Below are 26,158 nucleotides of genomic sequence, written 5' to 3'. Positions count from 1 at the left end.
TTGTGGCAGGGATTAGCACGACGACTACAACCACCGGTTTTGATCTATAAAAGCTACATGACCAGCGGTCAATTGCCCAGGTCCTGGACAGGCTGAAAGCGTACATGGCAACCGTAGGGGCACCGGAGCAGCACGTACTAAATCGAGTACTGCCGCTCGTCCTTCAGTGCTCCGCCAACAAGGAAGGTATTCATTGCGGTCGTCGTTTTTGGTTTGGGCGGACTTCAGGCAAAGTTTCAGGAACGAGCTTGAGTATGGGTGCAAACCCTGCAGGCCCATTACCATTATATATAGCCCACAGAAGCCGAAATCCGAGATGGTGGCCCAGTCATTCAAGCAAACCCATCGCGGTTTTAACTAGTTACATGTCAGACAATGCTGAAGTAGAGACCAGGTCACTCAAAATGCTTGTGCTGTTCAGGAAGGCCTGCTTAGTGGAAGGCCACTATTAACGCATAGTCAGACCACAGAAGCCAGCTGTGCCTGGCATGTACTACGTGGAGCTACCGGCACCGCCTGATGCCTCAAAGGACTGGACACCCACAGATTAGTGCGAGCTAGGAGCGATGTAGCACTGCAACCTGGACAAGACATACATATGAACGGCGCAAATGCTCAGGCAGCGGAAAGCGTAAGCGCACAGCAGCAGCATAGCGCACGCCCTAACACCCTGACATGTACTTGGTGTAAGTTCGTACTTCCCAAAAACTTCATCGTCCTCTTTGTTCACAAATTTTTTTAAAGTTTACTGCTACACTTATGTGAGCATATGTGCGAGAAAACTTCTGTATTCTTAACACAAGGCTCTGCCTTCTTTTCTATCTTCATTTTCACAGCATTCTGCCTGCACAATATGGCGAGTTCTGCTTACACAACGCATAAGGAAGTTATATGAGTAGCGAGTGTTTCGCTTCTTACACACAAGCACTGAAGTATTCACACGGGGTCCGCGCAAAATTTTCGACGTAAGTCTCAAACCCACTTGCGGGTCATGTTCGCTTCTACATTTCGAAAACCTTATTCACTATGCTCCGGCGGTAGCGCCACTGGCACGTGGCTGATTGCCATTATACACTTTTCATTAGCGAGCAGCCATAACGCCACCGCAATTTCATTCAGAAGTGACTTCAAAAGCTCTACTATGCGTCATTTGCCACCGTGAATCAGTGCTCAGTTGACATATGTCGCTGCCACGAAGCTGAGAATTATATTGGCCGCGGCAGGCGACTAAAGACCAGGCACCGGCTGGCCTGTGGCCATTTTCGCACTTACCATTCACCGCGCTTATGACCGCGGCTACCACCGCATTCATCAAACTCACCTTTTCCGGTTTTCGAGATCAAAGGAACGTTAACTAATGACATGTTCGAGTGGGGATGCTGAGACAATAAACAAGGTCGTCTGAGGCAGGGGATATCCTCTTCAACGAGCACATGTGGGCTGGAACGGGGATAATGAGTGCTGAATAATGGCTATCTCTATTAGAGTCCACTGGCGGTCATAACAAACACTCAATACAATTTTACTCAATCTTTAAAAAACCTCCACAGCTTCCCGTAGGGACCAATTGAAGATGACTTGTACCGCAGTGGAGATGCATGTCAGATATATTCCTCGCACTACACGCAGCTATAGGCTCGCTGCGATAGAGCAGATTAGCAAAATGGTCAAGCTGCGCGAATGCGTTATTCGCTGTCCACTATTTTTTTTTATACATTGACTGTCATTTACAACAAGGGATGCAAAATGGCAAAGGCTTCTCAGAGGCGTCACCACAGCCTGTGCAGAGTTGTGTGTAATGCTTCCGAAGTTGACCATGATTTTATAGTGCATACAACGGCGCAGTGTCTTTTTCTTATAGTGATTACAAAAAGTAATTTCTCGAGGAGGCATTAGAATCATGCTTTTCAGCTAACTTCGATTCCTTTCAATTATGGAAGTTTTGATAAGAAACTGGCCTAAAACTAGACATACCCAATTTTTCTGGGCGTTTTGTAGCGCTGAATTGGCAAAAGTTCTGGTGTGAGGGTACCAAATATAGGAACGAAAGCCTGCGATCAATGGCTTTATGGCGCTAAATGAAGCGACATCTGTGGCTTTGTATTTAGTTCGGCAGTTGTGTTGAAATAAAGTGTACTTGTTTGAGCATTACTTTTACATCCGTGCAACTTATTCTTGGCAATAACCACCAAATCCTTCCCACCCCCAATATATATCCGTGACACACAAGAGTAGTTACAATACCCTTTACTACAGAGAACCTTCTTGTGGAGGACAAGAAGGATCAAAATAGTCTAGCCCTTGCATTGTGGTGATTGTAAGGCGCAAAGTAAAAGCCATGTTATTTTTTTCTTTTTCGAATTCAAGGTTCAGGCTCCTCTTTGAACGAACGTGCTTATGTTCTCAGGCTGTCAGTCTTCCTAGGCAAAATAATGTGGCTCGTGCACGCGCAAGACTTCTTTCTTTCTTTCTTTTTTTTGACCTATGAAGTAAAGAAGCTCAACTCCCCTTAGAAACGCACCATTTGAGCATTTCCAGGAAATTCAGCAATATTCAAATCTCTGTAGTGTTTAACAGTACAGCAACATATTTGCAGTTTGCAGGGACGAAGTCGCGATTTCTCAGTTTATAGTTTGTCTTTGTTTGTTTCTTTCTTTTTTTTCGCTGCATGTGCACCCGACAGTGGCCCTGTGAATGACCATTGACGAAAGCATGTGACGAATTCAACGTACGATAACAGACGTCCAACAAGCCCTGATGTAAACTGCTCAGTGGACAATAACATGCACATTCATTAGAGCCGGACTGTAGGCATCTGGCGCAAAGCCTTGTGAACTACGGCCGTCCACTGTCCGAAGGGCCTTTTAGACACACCTTAGGCGCTATCACGTAAAGCTGTTCCAAACTTTTCTGTTCCAATTCTGTATTCAGGCCACCGCGATTGGTCAAAAACGTTTTTGGACCACCTCCACTTCACCTGTCTGTCACGCGACGTCTTGAAAACCGCGATTGCTCCCCATCTGATATGACGTGTGCATACTGATTATGCATAATTTGACCGAACAAAATAAAAATAATCATTTCTGATTCGACGACTTTTTGCCATTATTTCTCGGCTATTGGTCAAAAGTTTTCGGGCTGCGCCCACTTCACCTGCTCCTCGCGCGACGTCACAAAACCGCAAAAACTTACAGCGTCAAAATGACCTGTGCACGTTAAAGATGCATTAATATGCAGAACAAAACTGTATTTCTACGGAATTGCCGCCGGCTGCCCCGTTCTGAAAGGAATAAAAGATTGCTACCACCAGTCGCTTCAGCACTGCCTACTCGCCCCTGCCGGAAAGCATGGGTTTATTTGCGTGTAATAAACCTTTCTGCGTGGCCGTGTAACGTTTTCGAGAACTTCCGGCACGTTTACGACCTCGTTCTGCCAACTATTCTTTGCTAAGGATCCGTTTTAGTGTCATTCTTAAGCTTCCGTTGCATGCCGCCGCGATTTTCGACGAGCCACCGTAAGCTGAGTAAGGGAGTGCGGACCAATCGCAGAGACCGGCACCGCCCTCTTCATCCGATTATCGATATTCGATGCAGTGGCTCGGTCCATTGAATCCCTCTCCGATTGAGCATGCTCCTCGCCTCTTGTGAGCCAATTAAATAAGACAAGCCGCTCAGTGCAGGCAATGTTATTTGTTTTTAAAGCGAACAAAAGTTACCTCCTGTGAACGAGGGGAACATTTTATTGGTTTGTTTAGACAACCCCGCGGGTGACTGCCCCATGCTTGCGTAGGCGGTTACGTAAATTTGACGTCAGGAGATTGAAATAAACACATATTGGAATAGTTTTACGTTATAGGGCCCCTTATTTAGAGACATGCATTCTTCTGCACACTGCTGAAGCCAAAGAGCGAGTGTGCACTGTAAATAACCAAATAAGCTTTTATTTAATCTTGATTTATTTCTACAAGACCTGACAAGTATCAGTACTCACTGCTAGTTTGTCCAATTAAGGACACAATGTTATCAGTGGAGTACACGTTTTGGCGTGCAGGATAGCATATCTCGCAATATATGTCACTGCTTAGTAACGCTGGTAAAAGATGAAGCTGGTAATGCTTCCGACTTACAATGTGTAAATATCAGTGAATGAGGTAGACCTCAAGTATCACAATTCGAGGCACTAATATTATACTCCTCTTTTTTTATGGGGTTTAGCGTACCGAAACCACTTTCTTATTATGAGGCACGCCATAGTGGAGGACTCCGGAAATTTTGACCACCTGGGGTTCTTTAACGTGCACCTAAATCTAAGTACACGGGTGTTTTTCGCATTTCGCTCCCACCGAAATGCGGCCGCCATGATGCTCTTTTTTTAAGCATCAAAGAAAGAAGAGGGCACATAGAAACTATTGTTCATCAATTTCTTCGTGCTGATTTTCCCAGGGGATTCAAGGAGAGTGATTATATTTGCTCGCTAACACGCTACTCTTTGGGATAAAAATAACATGACCAACCATTCCTTTCCTTTCGAAACGAAGCTCTAAGCATGAGATTTCAAGCCTTCAGGGGGCCTTTTTCTCATGCTCTTGTCTTGCAAAGCCAACGACTGCAGCACACTGTCCTCCCATTCCCTGCTGAAGGCCCTGTAAACAGAATGAATATGTGGTATGTATTCAAAGGTCAACAAAGTTGGCGGTCAGTGACCCTAACAATGCAACGGAGAAGCTACATCACTTCTTTTCGAGTGACTATTTATTCTGTCTAAGCTAGGTTTCTAACTCTTCTATTCTTTAAGAAAGCGAAAAAAACAATACCAAACTTCAATTTGCTTGCGCAAACTATGCAAAATAACCTTTGCATCGTTCAATGCAGTCTAGAACGTGTGAGTACCTTCCATGTCATTTGACCGGAAGCTTTGCTCAACTTCTGTTTGTCAAGCATTCGAAACCTACCCTAAGTACTTCACAAGACCACCTCCGAGGAGCTGTAGCTCGATGAAGAAAAATAGGCAGCGATATTTTAGGGAAATCCGCTGAAGGCGGCTATAGTTCTCTGTTATTTCACGCCTCGGCATTTGCACTGTTCAAGATGGCGCGCTGTCCAAAAACGAAGAAGTATACGGCACTTCGACTACGAAGTGGTGCCGCTAGCCCTGAAGGTCGTCTTTTCCTTTTGGTTAGCCATCCTTCTCCTCGGCCATTGCCTCGGCGTCAGCCGCTTCAGCGTTGCGTAGGCCTACTGTCAATCATGGCTTCGAGTAAGGAGCGCGAGCGAAAAATGTACCTTCAAGTATTTTGTGAAGCAGTGCACAACCGAATTCAGTTGCATTCTGGAGTGACGCGAGGGCAAGCATCAGCACGCTGCGTCGTTTGTATTTGTGATTTCGGATTTCGCAAAAGCATGTCAGATACATTCATAGCCAAGAGAAGCAACAGCAGCTGGGACAATTCTTCTGCAAAAAAGACAGTGAACGTCACGTGGTCCGTGCCTAGCGCACGGTCACCGGATTTTCGAAGGAGCGCAATCTTCGGCTGGCCGCCGCCGGCCACGTATAGGTGCCTTGCTCCGTATGATGAAAAGATACGCCTGTGACCAAACGAAGACTACACCAATTCTTGGAGAAATGGCAAACCATTCCCAGGAATATGTTGTAACCACACTTAAACAAAGTGTTTTCGCTGTCGCAATAGATGGTAGCAATGATAGCGAGGTCCAACTGTATCCTATCATAGTGACACGTCGCTGCGCAAAACCAGAACAAGTTGAAAGCGGGAACCGTGTTTCGACAAGTGAACTTGTCTTCTTCAAGGCGACATTTGCTTTCCTCGGCAGAGTATATATAGGTAGGCTTCTTCTAAAGGGGAGAAGGGGAGAAGGGATAAGGCGGGTGGGCGAGGCAACGATGGAGGGTGTGTTAGCAGCGAGGGTGTAGAATTTAAAATAAAGGGGTGCTATTCAACGTGAGTGAGAGAATTCGCGGTAGCGCCGTAGGTCAGCCGACCATGCGTTTTTTTGCGTGGAAGAGGCCTTGATTAAAGGGGAGGGGGGACGGGGAGGATTATCTGCTTCGCTGGAGGTCAGTGAGCTATCATCTCTCTGCAAAAGTGAATAAAAGAAGCGGCTGAAAATGGTGCTCGGAACTAAAATACATAAATTTGACTAAAATAATTTATCACATAAATTAAAGTAGAGAGGTAGAGAAAGGACACTAAACAACACAATGAAAAATAACTAAGTGTTGTTGCCTTTAGCTTGAAATGTAGCTATGCAAATAGACTATAAAGCACCCTTTAACACGTTTATGCCTATTCGTCGCAATGCCTTGAACTTACGGATGAGGTATAATTCACTGTTTTTTCTGTCTCGCGCAGAACAGAAATGAGACTGCAGGATGCAGAGTTTAAGTTTATGAAAGTTAGGACCTGGTTGGTTGAAATTCTCAGCGGCGGCTCCTGGAATCTTTTTACCTGTGTCCTCGCGATGTCGGTTTAACCTGACGTTCACTCATTGTTCCGTTTGACCAATATTTTGGTTATTTATATATATACTCTATAATTTAGCATTTTATTTATATACTAAACCCATTTTAGAAAATTTTATTTATTTTGCAAGAGCGAAATTTTCTGCCGCACCTTTTATTCTCTCTTTCAGAGAGACGATAGCTCACTGACCTCCAGCAGAGCGGATAATACACCCCCCTCCCTCCCCCCTCCCCCCCCCTCGTCCAGGCCCCTTCCCCGAAAAACGCATGGTCGGATGGAGGACACACTGCGCTGCCGCACAACCCCTACTGACTTCGAATAGAGCCCCTTTATTTTGAATTCTACACATTCGGTCGCTAACACACACTCGATCGTTGCCTCGCCCAGCCGCCTAATCCCCTCCCCTTTAGAAGAAACCTTCCTGCTTACTGTGCCGAGGAAAGCATATGTCGTGTTGACGAAGACAAGTCCACTTGTCGAAACGTTGGCTCGCGCTTTTATCTTGTTCTCGTTTTGTTCATTGTCTTGAATTTCCTTCTCGCGCCTTCCCCGTGTTTTTCCTGAGGCTTTACGTGCAGGATACAGGCTTTATTGAGAGCAGGCTGCTTTGCTTAGGTACCGTATAAGGACAAACAACTGGGTGCAATATAGGAAAATTGATTACGGATGCTTTGTTGTCTTGTGTTATCCCAACTGAGAACTGCGTAAACTTCTGTATGGTCAATGCCAATGTTATATTGGGCAAAAGGAATGGCGAGGCTGCAGCGCTAGTGGAAGTTCAAGGGGATATAATAAATGTTGGATGTCCGTGCCACTTTATAGACCTTGCAGCTGAAAAGGCAGCGTCGTACCTGTCTTCAAAAGTGGACAAACTTCTTGCAGATATTTTTAATTGATTTGAAGAACAGCACCACGACGAAAACTTATCTTCGGAAGTTCCAGACGATTCATGACAAAGAATGCAGAAAGTGTGGAAGCACGTCCCAACTAAGTGGCTCTCTGTTGTGAAATATTTCGCCAGGCTGCTCTTACCACTAGGTGCACCTTTCCAGTTTTTTTTTCTAAATGAGGTGAAGAAGCACACCAAGAGAGCCAGTTTTTTTGCATGCTATAGCATCCGAAAGGTAGACTGCACTCAAGCATGATTTGCAACAGAAAAAAATTGTTGGCTGCAAGTCCAATAGAAAGAACCCCCCTGACCAGGTTATACAGCCGCCAGCAAATAAACCCAAGAACTCTGAAGATGAGTGAACTGATGGGCACTGCGTAACTCGTGATGACAGAATTTTTGTTTTCATGAGCTCTGAACTCAATAAAGCATACTGTCTGTTCCTGCAAAACACTGTCAGCGTTCTTGTTAAAGGTGAACCCATGTTTGCAGACACAGGCACCTCAGAGTCACGTGCTGTGGTCTCACCTACATGGTCTGCTCGAAGACATCCTGTGAAGACTTGTGAATCCGACTGTTTTAAAACATCAGGGAAACTTGATAAGCGTCCGGTACCAGAGCAGTGAACCAGCCATGCTTCCAGCCATGCTGCCGCCATCGATGCAAGATATTCCTATCAAAGCTCTTGATGCTTAATAAATGGAGTTTTTAAAGCTGAAGGGTCGCACCATTTCTGCAGATAAATTGAACGAAGAAAGAGAATACACTCAGTAGACAGCTGACAGCTGAGAGGTCCAGACGGGTTGTTAAATTTAAGCCACATTGCAGAAGTGATGCTGGGTGTTTTGTCCATACCGCACAGCAATGCAGAGTGCGAGTGGCACGCTAAGGACTACCTCGTTTGGCTTACGTTTAGCGCGTTGTAGACACCAAAATCTGAAGTCGTGGCGTCTATGTCAACATCGAAAATGAAATTCTAACTGCGCGCCACGGTGACATATAGAATTCGGGGCGTTGTGGGCTCGACCCACTCTGTCGTAGCCTCCGCAGTAGAAGGCATTGAAGAAGGAACCAGAGCACAGGAGAGGCCATGTTCGATTCCCAATAATTCCGCTTCTGCTGAACGCATTGAAGTACTTTTTGAGACAAAGTACTTCTGAGACAGCCTCTTGTCACTTCAAATGCATTTCTCCACGTTGATAAAAAGTGGTTCAGGGCACCTTCAACAAAACGTATATGCAACTATGGTTAAAACATTTTTTAAACCATGCAGTCAGTGAGAATGTGATATCAAGAACGAATTACTTCCTTTTTCATAGCTCTTCAAAACTATCTTGCATTTTGCACATGTTGAACTTGGAAAATTGAAGCTGATCAGTGGAGAAGTGATGATTGTTTAGCAAAAATCATAAATCTAGCACCACTTTCGAGATGCCACCATGTGTCCAACAGTCCTGTGTTGCAGAAATGTCAGAATAATGCGAAACGCTTCCACTGTAATTCGTTTGATGGTGGTACGCTGAACAGGAGAGCGCGCTTGTGCTAGTCGGAGCTGTAGCAGACGCCTGGAAAAGGAAGCTCTCAAACAGGGGCGGCAGTGATTTGCCGTAAAAATATAGCCTCAACTACATAAGCACGATGTGCGATCATGCTATTAGTTAACTGCATTTTCATTTCTCGAAGCTTAATCCGAGTTTTGCTCCTTCCTCGCTCTCATACGACGCCGAAAGTTAAGGTTGCTGCCATTTCAGTTGCGCCCTTACCTCAGCGTAAGGACGTTTTGGCTATGAAATTGCGTACGAACAGCGCCGCTTAGTGAATGCCGCCCCTAGTTCATCGTTGCAATAACTTCGTTGTTTTTCAGTAGAATCATTCCGTGTATTCTCCATTCGCATGTTTATTTCATCCTGTAGATTGCAAGCACTACTGTGATCTCTTATAGTATTCGAACGGAACGAATATTGAGCATATCAATACTTGTTGCTTGGCGAGTTGGTTCACCGTATTCCCCGAAATTAAGACACAACCAGGGGCCTACCTTTCTTCAGCCCCTGGCTGCATCTTAACATTACGGAATAAGAATATTCAGTAACTTCAAATAGTCAATTATTTGTCGAAGACAAAGCGAATAGCAAAGATTAAAAATTAGTATTCGAATTTTAATGTTTCGCTATCGCCTAGTTCTCAAGTAATAGCTACAACCCTGACAAACGCCAAGAAATGGAACATAGGCACGCTTCAAGCGGTATTGAGTTCGATTCGCAGAAGTTCTCCAAGACTATCAAGCCAGGCCACTCACCTGCTAGTTGGTGCCATTGAGAAGTTGCCATTGTGTAAAGCACTGAGCTGACTTTGTGCTTCAATTGCTACCCGCTGACGCCTGACTGAAAATAAGTTGCAGCAGAACCGATCTCACAGTGACTGTAGAGGGTAGTGCAGTTAGCATTCAAGCAATGCGGCGACACACCGTAATGCTGAAGTCCCGTTTATGTAAAATCTGTTGTGATAATTCTGAAATGTTCATTGCTTCGGTTACATTCGTTAGTCACTGTCTATTTAGGCCGACTTTGCTGTGACGCGCGCGTGTCAACGTTGCTTGTGAGCTGGGGGCACGACGCCGACTGTATGACAATGACTCAGCGGGAAGGACGGAATTACGTCCGTGGAACGACAAAGGCGGTATAATGACCTTCACATGACGCCAATGAAAAAAATAAAAACGACGATTCTTCAATGCCGACGATGGTATCACGACAACAGCTAAGGTGACAACGATGTAGGGACAATGGGATGACGACGAGTGTACGACAGTGACGGCCTAACGACAGCGAGACGATGACGCTCGAATGACACGATGCTACAACCACCACGGCATGACTATGACGGTATGACAACGGATGCAGAATGCAGACTGTGTGACGAAGACGCCATGACGAAGTTGGAATGACAAGGACGGCTTTATCACAGTTGAAGGGCGAAAGAAAAATTACAATAAAAGCGCGAAGAAAGAGTTACGTCGATGTAACGACTAAGGCGGTATGACGATGAGGGCATGACGATGAAGGCTGAAATGGTGACGATGGTGAAGTGACAGCGTGACAGCCACATGGCTACAATTATATGACGACGACGATGGCGTGACGCTATAATGGCATGGCAAGAGTCGGATGACGAAGCTATAATGATGAAGATAGAACGACCGCGATGGCACCACGACATCTAAATGACAAAGAATGCACGATGACGATAGATAGATAGATAGATAGATAGATAGATAGATAGATAGATAGATAGATAGATAGATAGATAGATAGATAGATAGATAGATAGATAGATAGATAGATAGATAGATAGATAGATAGATAGATAGATTCAAAACGTCGTAAGTAGCCAAAGAATGTCAATCGCATTAATACACGTGCCTTTTCTTATTACAGAGCTCCAAGGTCCTTCCGACGCTGAGTGGTTCTTACCCTCTTCAACTTCTGTTATTGTAATATTGATATAATTGTTAAAGAGAATTCAATAAAATGTGTACTTTTTGGTTTTAGTAAAGACGCTGTCGATGCAGTTGCTAGTAAAGACTTTATAGAAGTCTCAGACAGTGTTATGGCACCGAAGTCCTACTACAGGGGCAATTATGAGCCTTGAATAATTAGTGCCCTATAGCTTTACTGTGGATAGTGGCCAGTGACTGCTTCTTAAAATGCTTTATTGAATAATTATTATCTGCAGTAAAGCTTGATTCCATCACTTGTGAAACGGGTGCTGTAAAGAAAGCACTAGACAGTTTAGTATTAGATATTTACTGTGCGATCTTTCCAGTTGTCTCTATTTGTTCACAGGAGAGGGAGGGTGGGGATAGGGGTAGTCTAGCAGCTTATGATGATGATGAAAAACGTTTATTTGCTCTATTTTGCAGTGATTTTTGCGGCTTCAGACGGAGCCTTCCATCTTCTCTCCAGGGTCGGTTCCCCTAGTCCAGGGCTCCGCTGAGGGTAGCTGCCCTGCGTGCATGCCTTACTAGTCCTTGTTGGACTTTCAGGATATCTCTGGATAGCATCCTCTCCCACTGTTCCGCACTCGGGTTTTTTATTATGACTAGCCCTTCTGTTTTCTGGCAAGCCCATGTGGTAAGGTATAGGGTTGGTTTGTCTCCACACCATGGGCACTTGCTCTCGTACTGCGTGGGGTAGATCTTGCTTAGCATGTGTAGGCACGGGAATGTTCCCGTTTGTAGCTGTCGCCATGCTACGGCGTCTTCTCTATTTAGTTGTTTGTGAGGGGGCGGGTATTTTCGTATGATGCCTCTGTAGTAGTTTAGTATCCCTGAATAGCTTTGGGCTACCGGCTCGGGTTCCGCAGCGGGGTCGGGATTGTTGGATGCTCGGTTTGTTGTGTGCTCTCGAGCTATCCTATCAGCCTTCTGATTTCCCGTTATGTCGGTATGTCCCGGCACCCAAACTATCGTGTGTTTGGCCTGGCTGTTGACGGTTTTGCCACTTGAGCCGAGGATGCGGAGCGCGCTGTGGCTGATTCTGCCGTTTATGTAGTTGCGGCATGCTGCTTGTGAGTCTGTGAGTATGGTTAAGGACCTGTTGGATCGGTAGCCCTCCGCTGCCGCTAGAGCCACGGCTGCCTCTTCGGCCTCAACTACCGTACAGTTCCGAATTGATGCGCTGGTGATTTCTTTTAGGTCCGAGTTGATCACCGTTGCGACTTTGCTTTTCTTGTGGTTTCTGTCCTGAGTGTAGGTAGCGGCATCTACGTACACTGTGTCGTGTCTAGTTGCCAGTGTTCTTTGTACATACTCTGCTCTTGCTTGTCTTCGTGCCATGTGTAGGTTCGGGTCCATATTAGTCTTAAGTATTACTAGAAGAAGTGTTGCATAAGGCTATGCTCTATGATTATTTATCTCATAAAGGGTAGGAAAGCCAAAACTCAAAGGTTTTTATGAATACTGCTGAGAGCAGATGACAGCTGAAGTTGCTGTTTCTTGCCTTATAACTAAGCTCTTTTACTTCAATTCTGTTCTGCGGACCCGACTTCGCGGTAACTGCGGCAGCGTGAGAGAGAGAGAACTAAACTTTTATTTTCCGAAACGGTAAACCGAGTCAGAACCCGGTTCACCCTAGGTGGGAGGATTCCTTATTCCAAGAACCCTCTGGCTTGGGCTGCCTCTTTGGCCCGGGCGACGAGACTGCGTTGGTCGTCCAGGTCATCGGAGGAAAGCTTGGCCTCCCACGTTTCGGTTATGGTATGGATCTGCGGTGATTTGGGGCGCTCTTCTTGTGCTTCTATGGGGCGGCTTTCTTTGGAGTCGTCTTGTGGAGCTTGTGAGGTAGGGTCTGTGGGTGTGCCACGCAGTGGGCAATCCTGGACCATGTGTTGCAGGGTGTCTGGAACGTCGCAATGGGGGCATATGTACGAGTACTGCGTAGGATACAGTCTGTGCATGATTATTCCGTGCACGTAGGTGTTGGTCTGTAGGCGGCGCAGGATGACTTCTTCCTCCTTGCTTAGATTCTTGTGTGGCAAAGCGTAGGTTCTTCTGCTGAGTCGGTGGTGTTGCAGAAGCTCCGAGTACTTTAGGGCGATGTCATCAACGTTGGTGGCCGGCCTAGTGTGGGATTGCAGGAAAGCCCGGCTGGTATGCTCGCGGGCAGCGGCGTGTGCCGCCTCATTTCCTGTCATGCCCTGATGACCTGGAACCCAGTCGATGTAGGTGTCGGGGAGCGGGGCGCGTGCGATGTGATTTCTTAGTATCTTGAGCGCTGTTTCTGATACGCGGCCTTTTTGATAGTTGCGAGCTGCTGCTTGGGAGTCTGTTAGTATTATTGCTACTTCAGGGCAAGTTGTTATTGCTAGAGCAATTGCCGTTTCCTCTGCAGTCTCAGGGGCTCTTGCTCGGATGGTGACAGCTGCAAGTTCTTTGCCTTGGTGATCCGTGACGCTTAGGGCAAAGGCGTTTCGTTTAATATACCGGGCAGCATCGGTGTACCTCGTATGAGGGTCTCTCCCGTATTTCTTGCTGAGTGCGCGGATTCTGCTTTGGCGACGCTCCTTATGATAATTTGGATGCATATTGCGCGGTATACTTGCAACGCTGATGCAGTCCCGGACTGCAGGTGGGATTCTTGCTTTCTGGTCTGTGCCTGCAATGTAGCTTTCACTGTAGTTGAGGTAGCGCAAAACTGCACGTCCGGTAGGTGTGAGCTTGAGCCGCTCTAGTTGGCTGATCTTATGAGCCTCGACAAGCTCTTCCCATGTATTGTGGACGCCGAGCCGGAGGAGTTTCTCCGTTGATGCCATGGGTGGCAGCGTCAAGGCTACTTTGATTGCCTTTCGAATGACGACATTGAGTTTTTTGATTTCTGCCGGCTTGAGCTTCAAGTAGGGAGTTCCGTAGGTGATACGGCTAGTTAGGAGAGCTTGAATTATGCTAAGCGTGTCGTGCTCCTTGAGTCCGCTTCTTTGGTTTGTGATCCTCTTGACGAGGTGCGTAACTTGTGACAGTGTGCGTTGGAGACGCGGGAGAGTGGCCGCCCCTGATCCGTCCTTGTGGATGTGAAGTCCGAGTACGCGAAGAGAGTCGACTGTAGGGATCTTGGTTCCGTTGAGCGAGACGCTAGGATCGGGTTCGATATAGTTAGGTGGTCTGCCTCGTGTCCGTGCTCTCAGGACAAGAAGCTCCGACTTTTCAGGTGCGCATTGGAGACCGCAGTCTCCGAGGTATCTTTCGATAATATCTACGGCTTCTTGTAGATTGCGTTCTTGTTGTCCAGTAGTAGGTGCTTTGGTCCAGAGTGTGACGTCGTCGGCGTAAAGGGCATGGCATAGGTTTGGGATGGCGTTCAGTTGTTTCGGTAGCTTGATCATTGCGATATTGAAAAGGAGGGGTGAAATAACTGATCCTTGTGGGGTTCCTTTGTTGGGTAGCCGAAATTTATCGCTGCGGAGGTTGCAGACGCCTACTGTTGCTGTTCGGTGCGGCAAAAAGCTGCTGATATAGTTATAGATCCGGGCTCCGCAGCCTGTATCTTCGAGGTTGCGGAGAATGGCTTCGTGGCTCACGTTGTCGAATGCGCCCTTTACGTCGATTGCCAGGATTGATGATTTGCGTCTGTGATCGAGGTAATCAAGCAAGTCTTCTTTGCGGCAGCGTCAAAGACAAAAATTACTTCTCAAAGTGATACTTACTTGTCTCTTTATTACGTATGCATACAATATTTCCCATTTCGATCTCCGATGCGAAGCACCATCTGCTGAAACCTTCTTGCAAAAGGACTCAGGTCAAGATAGCTACCTCTGCCGTGTTTTATTCAGTGAGCTTTGCTCCTGTGCCGTCACCTGTTTTCATGGAGTAAAATCAAAGCTGCTCTGCCTCTAATGCAGCGAGTGCTTATTCTGAACCTTACATGTTGCTAGACTGAAAGCCTTTGTCCCACTGTAAGACTAAGGAGAGGACCATTGTAAATATGAATTCGGAAGAATGATTGCACGTTGTTTTGTTCAGAGGGACAAAAAATAAAAAGTGGTTAGGGCCACGTTCGCTGTAGCAGTTTGATGAGGTCTCACTATTCGAGTTTATTCTATGCGGACCACAGTGTTCACACTATCACAGATGGAAAACCTTCCAATCTGGAACAGAATTTCTCGATTGACAGCGCACTTCAGCCGTTACAAAATGCAATGAATTTAGAAATAACCCTGTTGTTACCTGGTTTCTTACGATGGTATTCCGCCAAGGTAGCATTTATCATTCGGGTTTCTTAGAAAGCATAAAATATTGTAGCCTGTTGTTCAGTGGCCACTGGCAACAGTTGCGACCTGTGCTGTAAATATTGTTACGTTGTACTCACGTTGAAGAGCACAGTATATAGCAAAACTGTGAATCACCCAGCTAACCTTTTATTGGGGCGATTTCGTGCCCACAAAAGTAATGCCGCTCCAAGCTCAACAATAGCGACGGGCACATTCGGCAGTCGTCGAAATCTGATCAGCGGGTCCAGCGCGTAGGCTTTTAGACATGACTTGTGGAAGGCTCAAGCGTGATCGCCAGTGTCCGTGTGCTTTCCAGAAAGCACTACACAATTCCCGTTGGGCATGCACTCAGATTACACAAGGTTCGGGGACAACCGACAGCGGATTGAACTATGCATTCGACAGACTTCCGGTACATGCTGGCGTCTCCTGCGCTGAGCGATTACGTTTAAACTTTAGTAACCGGTGAAAAGCGGTCACCGGAGAAGGATAAACAAGTGCACAGGTCAACAACGTTTCGTTTTACGTTTACTAACTTGAATGCTCTTTCTTGAGCTCTGGAATTGGGCACAAAGGAGGAAGGAACTTGCCATGGACCCACACTTGAGAGAGAGAGAGAGAGGAAATTTCGACCACCTGGCGTTTTTTTAACGTGCACCGAAATCTAAGTACACGGGTGTTTTCGCATTTCGCCCCCCATCGAAATGCGGCCGCCATGGCCGGGATTCGATCCCGCGACATTGTGCTAAGCAGCCTAACACCATAGCCACTGAGCAACCACGGCGGGTTAACACACTGCTTTACTTCAGGGAACTGGGTGCAGTTACGTAACACCAGGTGGTCAAGATTAACCCGGAGTCCCCCACTACGACATGCCTCATAATCAGATCGTGTTTAGGCCCGTAATACCTCGGAATATAACTTTTTATTAATTTTTATGTAGTTACGTTATGTTATTGAGGGTATATATGCTCGTATTCACTAGGAAAGAAAGAAATGATTGGCTCAGCGTTAGTGGCGGATTTCATTTCTTTTTTATTAGTACATTAGGCTACGAGCACAGGCCGTAATCAAGGCAACAAACACCAGGCGGCCGTTTAAAAAAAATGAGCAGTTGTTTTTACGAGCATAAGTACCGCTTACATGAAAACGAAAGAAGCGCATCGTATCAACTTTCAAACGCATCGCATCTCATGTAAACGAGGTAATTCGCTAGGAAGGCTCATCGCATCCAATACGCCAAACAAGATCAGTTGGAGTTGGCGAATGCGCATTTTAGCAGCGCATGTAAGCTGCAACGTCTTCTATCGGGAATTACTGGATAACATTAGCTGCGGGTTTACAACTGGCCAACCAGCCGGCAACGGCCGTTGTCGCACTGCGAGACACCAAAACGAAAATTGCGGCTTACAAAGCAGGCAGAATGAGATTCCCTTTCACTCAAGAGCAAATTACACTGGTTGAAACCATGCCGTCTCCGTCGTTAATTAGTGACATTAACATCGTTCGGTCACTTGATTCGCGTCATTACCATAGCCAGCTCCACTTTGAGCAGAGAGAAGCCGAGAAGGCCGGGCTCGGCGACCACTGGACATGGCAACCAGTGCTGAACGGCTCAGAAATTATATCATCCTGATAAAGTGCGGTGCGTTGTTGTAAATTAAATATCGCGCCAATTATTCCGCGTGGACAAATGAAGCACATGCACTAACGCATCATAAGAGCCCTCACAGAACAGGAAGAGAGGTTTCTATGGTGGGAACACAGAAAGCAACGTGCACCATGCCAATGGAAGGAAGCGGAGTGTTAGATCTCGAGTAATGGATGCATATCCTTTATGTTCGTAACCATTAATGACTCATAAGGGTTACGAACTGGATTCCAAGGGAAGGGAAGTGTAGCAGGGGATGGCAGAATGTTAGGTGGATGGAAGAGATTAAGAAGTTCGCAGGTACAACATGGCCACAATTAGTACATGACCGGGGTAGTCGGAGAAGTATGGGCAAGGCCTTTGCCCTGACGTGGGCGTAACCAGGATGATGATGATGATGATGATGATGACGATGATTAGGATGATGATGATGATTTATGTAATAGCTAGAGAAATGTTGCACAGTGTTCTTTTTCTTGCGCTGTGATGCTCGCTGGCACCTCCTTCTTAATTTAAGTTTCCCATTTTCCAGGCTAATATGCTATAATAAAAGTGCCGAACTGTTGCAAACTATGTTTCTTTATGTACTTAGAAGAACACACTAATATGTACGCACGCACTTACACACACCAACACCCCAATAAAAGAAGCCCTAAACCTTTACACAGTTTTTTTTTTTGCTTAGCCAAATAGAGACTCATTTGCCAACATTGAGAACAAGAGCTCTCGTAATAGGTGGGAAGTTTTGTATACGGGCGTTCAACTAGCATGTCTTTAATGCGCTTGCGTATGTGCCTGTAGGTGTGTTCGTGGTATACGTCATTAAAAAACATGCTACGCGGCGAAACATAGGTAAACTATCCTTAATGCTCAAATTTGTACGACCTTGTGAATCTTATGTTTAACTTCCGTAATTCCAGCATTGTAAAATAACTTTACTTAGTTCTACACGCCATTTTCTATGAGTGGGTGTTGAGTACCTGAAAGTGCGACTTCTGTGCTGAACCAAACAGAAAAAGAAAAAAGGTTTTGGAAGATGTTCTGTTTATGCCTACTTGACACAAAATTAAGCACAGTGCTTCAAGGAAGATTTAAGAACGTCGATGCTGTATGGAAAAGAAAGTGGTAGATAAGTTTATAAACACTGATTCAGTTTAGGATCGTAATCTGCCATTTCATTGGTCTTCGATACGAAGTTCGACGCTGGAAGTAAACTGCCGAGTCTTGAGCTTTGAAAATCTTTGAATTTACTACTTTACTTAAAACGTGTTCGTCTCTTTTATATACAACATGACTAAGAGATAACTAAGTTTGCGGAATTTCAAGATGTGTTAGCTTCAAAGAAGGTTTCAGTAATTCTGGTGCGTACTATTTTGGCTGTAATATTTACGAGTAGACTTCTAAGAAAAACCTGTGATTCATTTTACCGACTCAAATACGAAGATTCATGGACGGTAGCTGTCAAATACACTCTTAGATGGAGACGCCAAAGCAGCCGTAAGGGTAGCGAATTTTTGGTTCTTTACTTCATATTGCACTTATCACAGATCGCACTATCGCATATATGTTAAATACCTCTAACATGTTTCCGATCTGAGACGACGACCTCTTAGCCAGATGTCGATGTGCGTGCGCCAAGATAGGGTGGGTATGAAAGGGAGTGTTTCGATATCACCGACACTCATGAAAAGAGTTTTTGTCATCAGACTGGAAAGTAAAGTTTGTATTTCACTTGGAGGCTCGAATCCCCGATAGCGGAATATTGAAGCAGCACACTGACCCCCCAGCCATATTATGGCGCCGCCAGATACAAGGCGCTGCTCAAGGGTCCCCGTAAATGTGGGGACCGGTGGGCATGACACCGAGTTTACCGTTATTGCAAGCGCGCAAGCAACCACAACTGCACGCAAACATTTGCTGATTTCAGAAACGTTGCGCCAACTGTGGAAATACGCCGGTTGTTTCTCAATGTGTCGGGCCCTCAGTCGCTCACGTGCCTTGCTGCACATGCGGGTAGTTTGCATAGGAAAAGTCTGAGCCAATATTTCCCATCTTCAAGCAATTCTGGCTATTCAAAGCAAGTTCTTTTGGCGACCTCATGCGGTGCACGTCCTCTGTCGCAATTAAGGAAACTAAAGGTCATTGTTCCTCCCACGACCTGCAAAAAGAAAAAAAAGAAACTAATGCTGCATGATTCTGTGAAAATAAAAGTCGTGGAGCCCACGTGCGTACAATGATTTCTTTTCTTTTTTTCGCTGAAATAACTGAAACAGAGCATGGCTTTCCTTCGAGACACCCATGCTCCCCCTTTGTCTTCGGTTCTCTGTTATGTTAAGCCATGCGGCAACAAGGATCTTTATTGTCACTCTGAGTATGGACATAAAGCTGAGCATTGTTCCAGAAATGGGTGGCATTGTCTTACTTGCACTGAGCACCCAGTCTGGGGGTGGCTGACAAAAGCGCTGTTCACAAAATGTTTCTATAAGGAAGCATAATCTGACTAGCTTTGTGCATAAACTTCGTTTATTCTTGGTCTTTTGCAGTTGACACTTCTTCTTATAGCCCTCTAATAAGTGCACCGAGCATATCTCCCCAAGGAAGGCGCTCACGCTCCCTGATATTGCTTTCCACCGTTCTAGTTTAGAACGCTTTGTCTATAAAAGCCTGCATCCTAGCCCTGAACACGATGTCACGCAATTTCGGGCTTCTCTTTCCCTATCTCTGATCTCTTTATTTGTTTAATGTGGACAAAATCTCATTCATGTTTTATTAGGCTTAGAAGGAGGCAGTAGCCTGGTACTGCGGAGCGCAGGCATTCTCACATGGAGCGCCAGGGCGGTAGGGGGAAGGGGCATTGCCTCCATTTCTTGCTTAGGCATGCTTGTGTAGGGAGGGGGGGGGGGGTCTTCAATCTAGTGCAAGTTCACTGTAATCGGCAGCGGAACATAAAAATTCACCGACGATTAGATGCTCCCTAACGCGAAATTTGAGCGCATCTCTACACTTGTTTGCTTTCCACGATAAATTGGCTTGCGCGGACAATCTGCCTCCTTCGGGACATTGCAAACAGAGCGAAAAGTGGCGCGACTGCCTCGCTAATCTGGAGGCTGCGAGAGGCGGCGCATGGGTGACGCATGGGCGCGATTCACAGCAGCCACTGCAGACAGATCTCCGCTCATGCAGCGCTTTGTTTTCATAAATGGTATCGGTCGGCGCGCTCGCCGCATGCTATCGGTGAACAGACGACGGCGCGCTACTTTGGCGCCATCTTGGGCGGTTGTCGTCGCCGCACTGCGCAAAGCACTGCGCACGACGGCGCTGCTGCAGTCATAATGTATTGCCATGTGTCGTTTGCATTTGTACGCTCCAAGGTATTTGCGCGGAGTGGTTCGGATGGATCAGAAGTAGGTTGCTTGTGTGAGACTACAAGACCTGGGGAACACCGATTGCATAGATCAAATGCACATGCTTCCCAAAGAATTAGTGTGCGTAATCGATGTCAAGGTAGTTCGAATGAATGGACGAGCTTGCCCGAAAGTTAGAGAGGGCGCCAGCCCATTTCACTGCGCACTTACTACACTTCTGGAAATAAAACACGGCTCTTTTGCGTCCCCTGGTGCTCAGGCAAACCTTAAGCCTCTAAATCAGATACAAAATTTGTCTTGTGACGTGTTACTATTGTCGAGGCACCTGGTTTTTGCAGTCATAGGAAATTTATTAACAACAAACTGAAGTATTCTTGGCTGACGGCATCTCGATTGCACCTGTAGTTATTTCTATGTATTTTCATGATTTATTAAAAAGTTAACTTTTGTTATATATATTGGAACAAAGAGGAGAGATACATATATAGAAAAAGGGCGAGAACACGCACGTGAACTAAAAGAAGATTGTCTCGCTTATTTCCTCCAGCTATTCTATGCTGGGGAAGAGATGCGCAGAATTAAAAAAGCCCATCGTGAGCGCCATGTAGACACAGGCTTCCACATAGCCCTGTCGCCCTTAAACGCGCTAAAGTGCGTTCACTGCCTTCTAGGCCGACGATAGCTCATTTGTTCATGAATCACCATGGAAAGAAGTTATTGGTATATACGAAAAAAATAAGAAACGGCATGAGACATACCCTAAGAGTCAGGAAAATGGTTGAGAAATTTATGAACATAACGGCTGGAAAAGCCAAAGCGGTCATAAGGCTTTCCCGTAAAATCGGAATGGTGCACTTTGCCGTGAATGACAAATCATACAGAGAGACACTAGCTGTGCCATAATTGCGCTTAAGATAAGCGGACGCCAGCTACAGCTTGCATCACAGTGTGACTTTATTTTGAGTAAGAGTATCCATTCACAAAAAGATGCGCTGCATCTACTCAAGGCTTGCTACGTAGGAAACACATGACAACAGCGCAGTTTGGAGTGCGCAACGCTGAAACACGCACTAATTCCTTTAGTTTATTGTATAAAAAGTAGGAAATAAATTACGATATGCCTCTAAGTAGAAGCTGCGAGATGTCAAAACTGATCTGAGGAGTGTGTTGCGGAAACGTCTGCTTCTTGCGTGCTCGTTGGTGAAGGGGAATTACTTGTTCTAACCCTCACGTCAGATAAACTTTCCAACTTTTTCTTGCACACTATCTTTCCCTTCAATACGCACTGCTTCCTGATTCATATTTCGAATGCCTGCGGCATGTGTTCCCGAACTTTATAAATTTCTATTAAACGGATCAAACTTAGAAATGCTGAAACCTCAAAGCCACCTGCTACGCTAAGTGAATGAATAAAAAAAAACGTACGTTACCTTACGCATGTCCCTGTACAAAACACAATGTTATTCAAACAGCTTCTGGCTCTCGTTGCTGAAATGAACACACCACTATTAGACAGCCTGTAGATCGTAGAACTTGTTGCCAAGTTACTGAAACGTAGCTATCAGAAGATGGGCACAAGTGAGACACACACAGATGAAGCAGACAGTTAAACGTTGGCAGGTCGCCAGTTGGCAGTGATGTGCTGCAGAGCATGAAACGCCCATACGCTTCATATAAAAGGAACAGCCTATGCAAAAGAAGTTACATCCCTGCCGGGATTCGAACCCGGGGCCTTTGGATTAGAAGTCCAACGCGCTATCCACTGCGCCACAGAGACTTCAACGTGAGAGCTTGCCTTGAACAACGTTAAAGCTCTCAAGATACACAAGATAAGTGATTACCTGTGTCTCATCATCCCACAAGGGGAGCTTTAGCTTTCCCTTACTGGTGATTGTCTGCACAATTAACGTAAAGCACACAATGTGTGTTTAAAATTGAACCGCGTACAAAGAATACGTGGAGAATCTGAAAAAGGCAGTCCTTCTAGCAGACAAATGTTTTACTGATAGCCTATTGCTACATAACAAAAGATATCGAAAATACCGCGAAAAAAATACCACGTAGACAAAAGAACTTATAATGCGCCTTAAATATGGCCGTACTGGTGGTACACAACGTTGTATTCAAAAGTGAACTACTCAGCCGGCCTGTAATTGGAGCTAGGGGCATAATGATCTTCCCACTACGTTTTCACTTTCAGTTTTCAACTGATACACAATAGTCGCCAACACAAGTCGAGATGACTTAAAATAAACCAAATACCAATAAGCCCCCTTACGAGTTAAAATAATTCAACTATACGCAACCACCATAACGGCTGAACCAACAGGTAACCTCTTCGTCCTGATTGGGCGCTTATTCAATGTAAGCCTACCGACTGCATTAACTGAAAAGTGATATAGTGACAAAACCCGATAAAGTTTTTTCTTTCAATTAAACTGACTGCCATGGCATATTGAGTTTAAGTAAAACAGTCCTATGCGATCATGTTCATTCTCCGACAAATATTTGAAGACTTTTCCAAAGGTAAGGGCAAATAAAACAACGAGGGCCAGTGAAGAAATCACTAAGCATAGAACTCAATATGAAAAGAAAAATATTGTATGCGGTGTTACTCCTAAATAACCGTGTAGTTTCATTGCAAGAAAATTATTGTCCAAAAGTGCAGTGTGGTAACTGGCCAGTCTGTGCTCTAATGATAACCTGGGCTAAAAAGGCTGAGCCTGTATATTTGCCTGGAATAATCTCATTGAGGAAAAAAAATACAGGGATCATTGGGCTGAATATAAAATTACGGTTTACGCCTGGGGGTTCACATTTCTAGATTTCTTAATCAGTAGAAGCAATATTTGTAGCAGTATGACGTTCTGCGAAAGAAACTTACTGTGCCAAGAACTGCGCCGGGCAGTCCGGACGCTTTTTAATAGTTGCTTTCACCCTTCTTTGCCTATTCCTTTGAATAGACAGGGTTAAATGAGCGTTAAATGTTCGCAACGTGCGCGAGTCGTAGTACCACAATTTCACTCAGTATTTTGTTGTTTCTCAAAATTCACGGGGCCAATGCGAGGCTGCAAAAACAACAAAGGTGAAGCGCGTTTAGACGCTTTCGGAAGAGCGGATCATCCACGTAGTTCCTTTATCTCTCTGACAGGAGGAAAGCGAGAGGAAAAAATGTTGTCAGAAGCACTAAGCGTTTTACTCTGCTAATGCAAGAGGACAGGCCGTTTTCAAAGGTCACTCCAACCGGGGTTTCTTGGGTCTATTCATTGAGAGCCACGATGGCGACGAAGAGTAACGACTTGGATAGCGCATGCTATATACTGCCCGAAATACTGAACTCTGAATTTTTAAACGTATATTTTTTGTGGTAGAATTACGTATCATAAATCTAAGCCACGTTACTACAATATATTAGCCCATAGCGTCTCGGAAGTACGCTCTTTCTCCCAAAGCGCCAAGAGAGAGCAATAGTGTTGTTGGCGAAACTGTAGGAATCGTAGGTTCTATTGCTTTTGCTTTCTTGTGAGTGTCTGCACATGAAGCTAAATGTTAATGAAAAGTACAAAGTGTCCTCACTACACGGGTTCTTTGAATTTGATTAATGCTCCCTGGCCTAACAAGCGTGACTATCTTCACCTGCTGAAACTGATGTAGCTTGAGTCAATACCCACTATTTACTTTCCATTTACTTCCATACCAACTTTCCATACCCACTTTCCATACCCACTATTTATTAGCCATTTTCATGTAGTGCTCTGCCATTACTCCGCACATATAATATTTTGTCCGTAGTGGATTTAAATAAATGTTGTCTTAGTGTCCTGACGTATAAATTTTGTCGAGGAGAATTACCAATTTCGTTGATATCAAAAGACCAAACCCCCCATTTCACTGGCACTCGATTTTCACACCATAATAACTACCTCCTACCAAAACCAAGGACTAACTACGGCAAACTTACTGCGAACTTTTTGGCAACATCAATATGGACTTCGCTACCACCCTCCATTAAATCATCTCCTTCCATTCATTTATTTAAGAGGAAAATTCGTCACCACTTCTTGGGGAAGTGATTGTGTTGTATATTTTTTACGCTTCTGTATGTCGAATAATACTCCTTGGATCTGCTTTTCGTGTTTATACTTTGTTGTTATTACTATGACTCGACTTTGTTTGTTAATACTTTCTCTTCCTAGGATAGCTACTGCTGTTGTTAACCGCATTAAGCAAACTTTTTCTATGTATCTTTTGTTGGAGGTCCCTCCTCAGTCTTTGACTATGGGACCTCCTAGAGTTACTTCTGTAAAATATTTCAAACGCTCAATAAACTGAAACTGAAACTGAAACTGGAAAAGGGGGGATGTCTTCCACGTTGCATAAGCAACTCAATTCATTCCAGTAGCTTGGCGCCGTGAGCAACTGTATGCCTATTCTTCACGATAAGATAATCGCAACTGCATTTGCAAGAATAAGAAGTACAAAACATCATCTTTTTTTTTCTTTATTCGCTCGAGTGGCCCCACGGAATAACTTTAGGTTGAAATTAAGGGTAGCCGCGAAGGACAATTTTATGCAGATACAACAAAAGTTACTTATAGAACGTATTCGCTATGATCCATCCTTCATAGTCTGCAGATTGGTTAGTTGTTAAGTTAACACCTCTTAATAGCCTTTCTCGGACTGTCTGTCCCAGGGCATGTCCAATGTAGATGGCGGAACTCCGCTGCCGCCGCAAGAGCAGAGCACTTCAGGCACTGGACTTCGTCTTCACGTGGAATTTACTCAAAGCAGAAGTGATGGCTGGTGTTTGGACCGCCACTACCCGACGACTCCAGAAGGAGGCTTCCTACAGCCGAGGACGATTGTGACTAAGGGACCAGACACGTGAGGGGGGGGGGGGGAGCATGCGTGTCCCACCGCAGGATAGATTTTCGGCTAGTCCAAGCTGACCAGGGGGTCTAAGGCAAGGGGACATATGTAACTGCAAGATAGTTCTGTGTTTCTTCTACTTGAATTATTTATAACTACATGGTACATTTCGTTTCGCCTTGAACTTCTTTGTTCTCGGTCTATTCCCCTACATAGAAGAGAAATTGAACATTCTCAAACTTATCAAATGAATAAAAGCCAAGAAAACGGTGTCGGCATGGTTACGCATCGGTGTTCGAATATAGCTGGCGTCTGGATGCAACATATAGCGGATACGTACAGCGTGGTACTAATCCAGCTACTTTCAATGATTAGAACAAAAAATGTTGCTGATAAAGAAACATCCCTTCAGGTATTTAAGTGCTTTAGTGCCCCTTATTCTATAGTAGGAGGGTGTCAATAGATGTCTGCAAAATGTATTTTGAAAGATTCAACCTTCCAAAGACTTAAGTCCTACGTTCTAATTGCGCATCTGACGGTCTGCACGTTTAGGAGTTTATATTAGATTATCGACCCGTTCAAAATTCCTGAGCTGAGACAAGGTCGTTCGATGACGTGGGCATTTTTTTTTCTTTAGCAAGCACAGCGGCTATCAAGCTATGTGGTGCAATGCTGTGCGCTCTGCTAGTAATGCCTCCGATGTTAAGTAATGGTCCCTGCCTTTCATTGTGGAGGCAGTAACGTCCACACGTATTTCCGTGATTGAAGTACCTCACACATCAGAATTCCTTTATTCTTCCAGCCGTGTAACAAAGTTTTTACTGAAGTATCGACCAGATGGTCACCAACCAATACGTTTAAACCGCCGAAAAAACGGTTAAAAAGCTGTCAAGATTTCTATGATCTCGGAAAATGAGCATAGAATCTAGCCTGACGCAGCACGGAAGCTCCGCCACTTGCTCGGCAGTGCACCGCGTCGCAATGGAATGAGCCACATTTAAGAAATACGCGAGTGTGCTCCCTTGATCCCACATTAAGTCTTCGAGCGCCATTACCGCTTCGCCGCAGAGACGCCACGCTTCTATATGGACTGTGGTTGGGCGTTGCCTTTACCAAAGCCTACGCATTCCGCATAGGGA

At 45.2% G+C, this 26,158-nt stretch overlaps 1 non-coding gene across 1 annotated transcript; it reads right to left on the bottom strand.

Moving 5' to 3' along the window:
• Positions 1 to 21,854: 21,854 nt before the first annotated feature.
• Positions 21,855 to 21,927, bottom strand: TRNAR-UCU (transfer RNA arginine (anticodon UCU)). Its single transcript has one exon. It is a non-coding gene; the product is annotated as a tRNA-Arg (tRNA).
• Positions 21,928 to 26,158: the final 4,231 nt, after the last annotated feature.

Source organism: Dermacentor albipictus, chromosome 3, assembly GCF_038994185.2.
Source record: "Dermacentor albipictus isolate Rhodes 1998 colony chromosome 3, USDA_Dalb.pri_finalv2, whole genome shotgun sequence".
Classification (NCBI taxonomy): domain Eukaryota; kingdom Metazoa; phylum Arthropoda; class Arachnida; order Ixodida; family Ixodidae; genus Dermacentor; species Dermacentor albipictus.
Note: the sequence above shows the minus strand (reverse complement) of the source record. Positions and strands in the feature narration are given on the sequence as shown.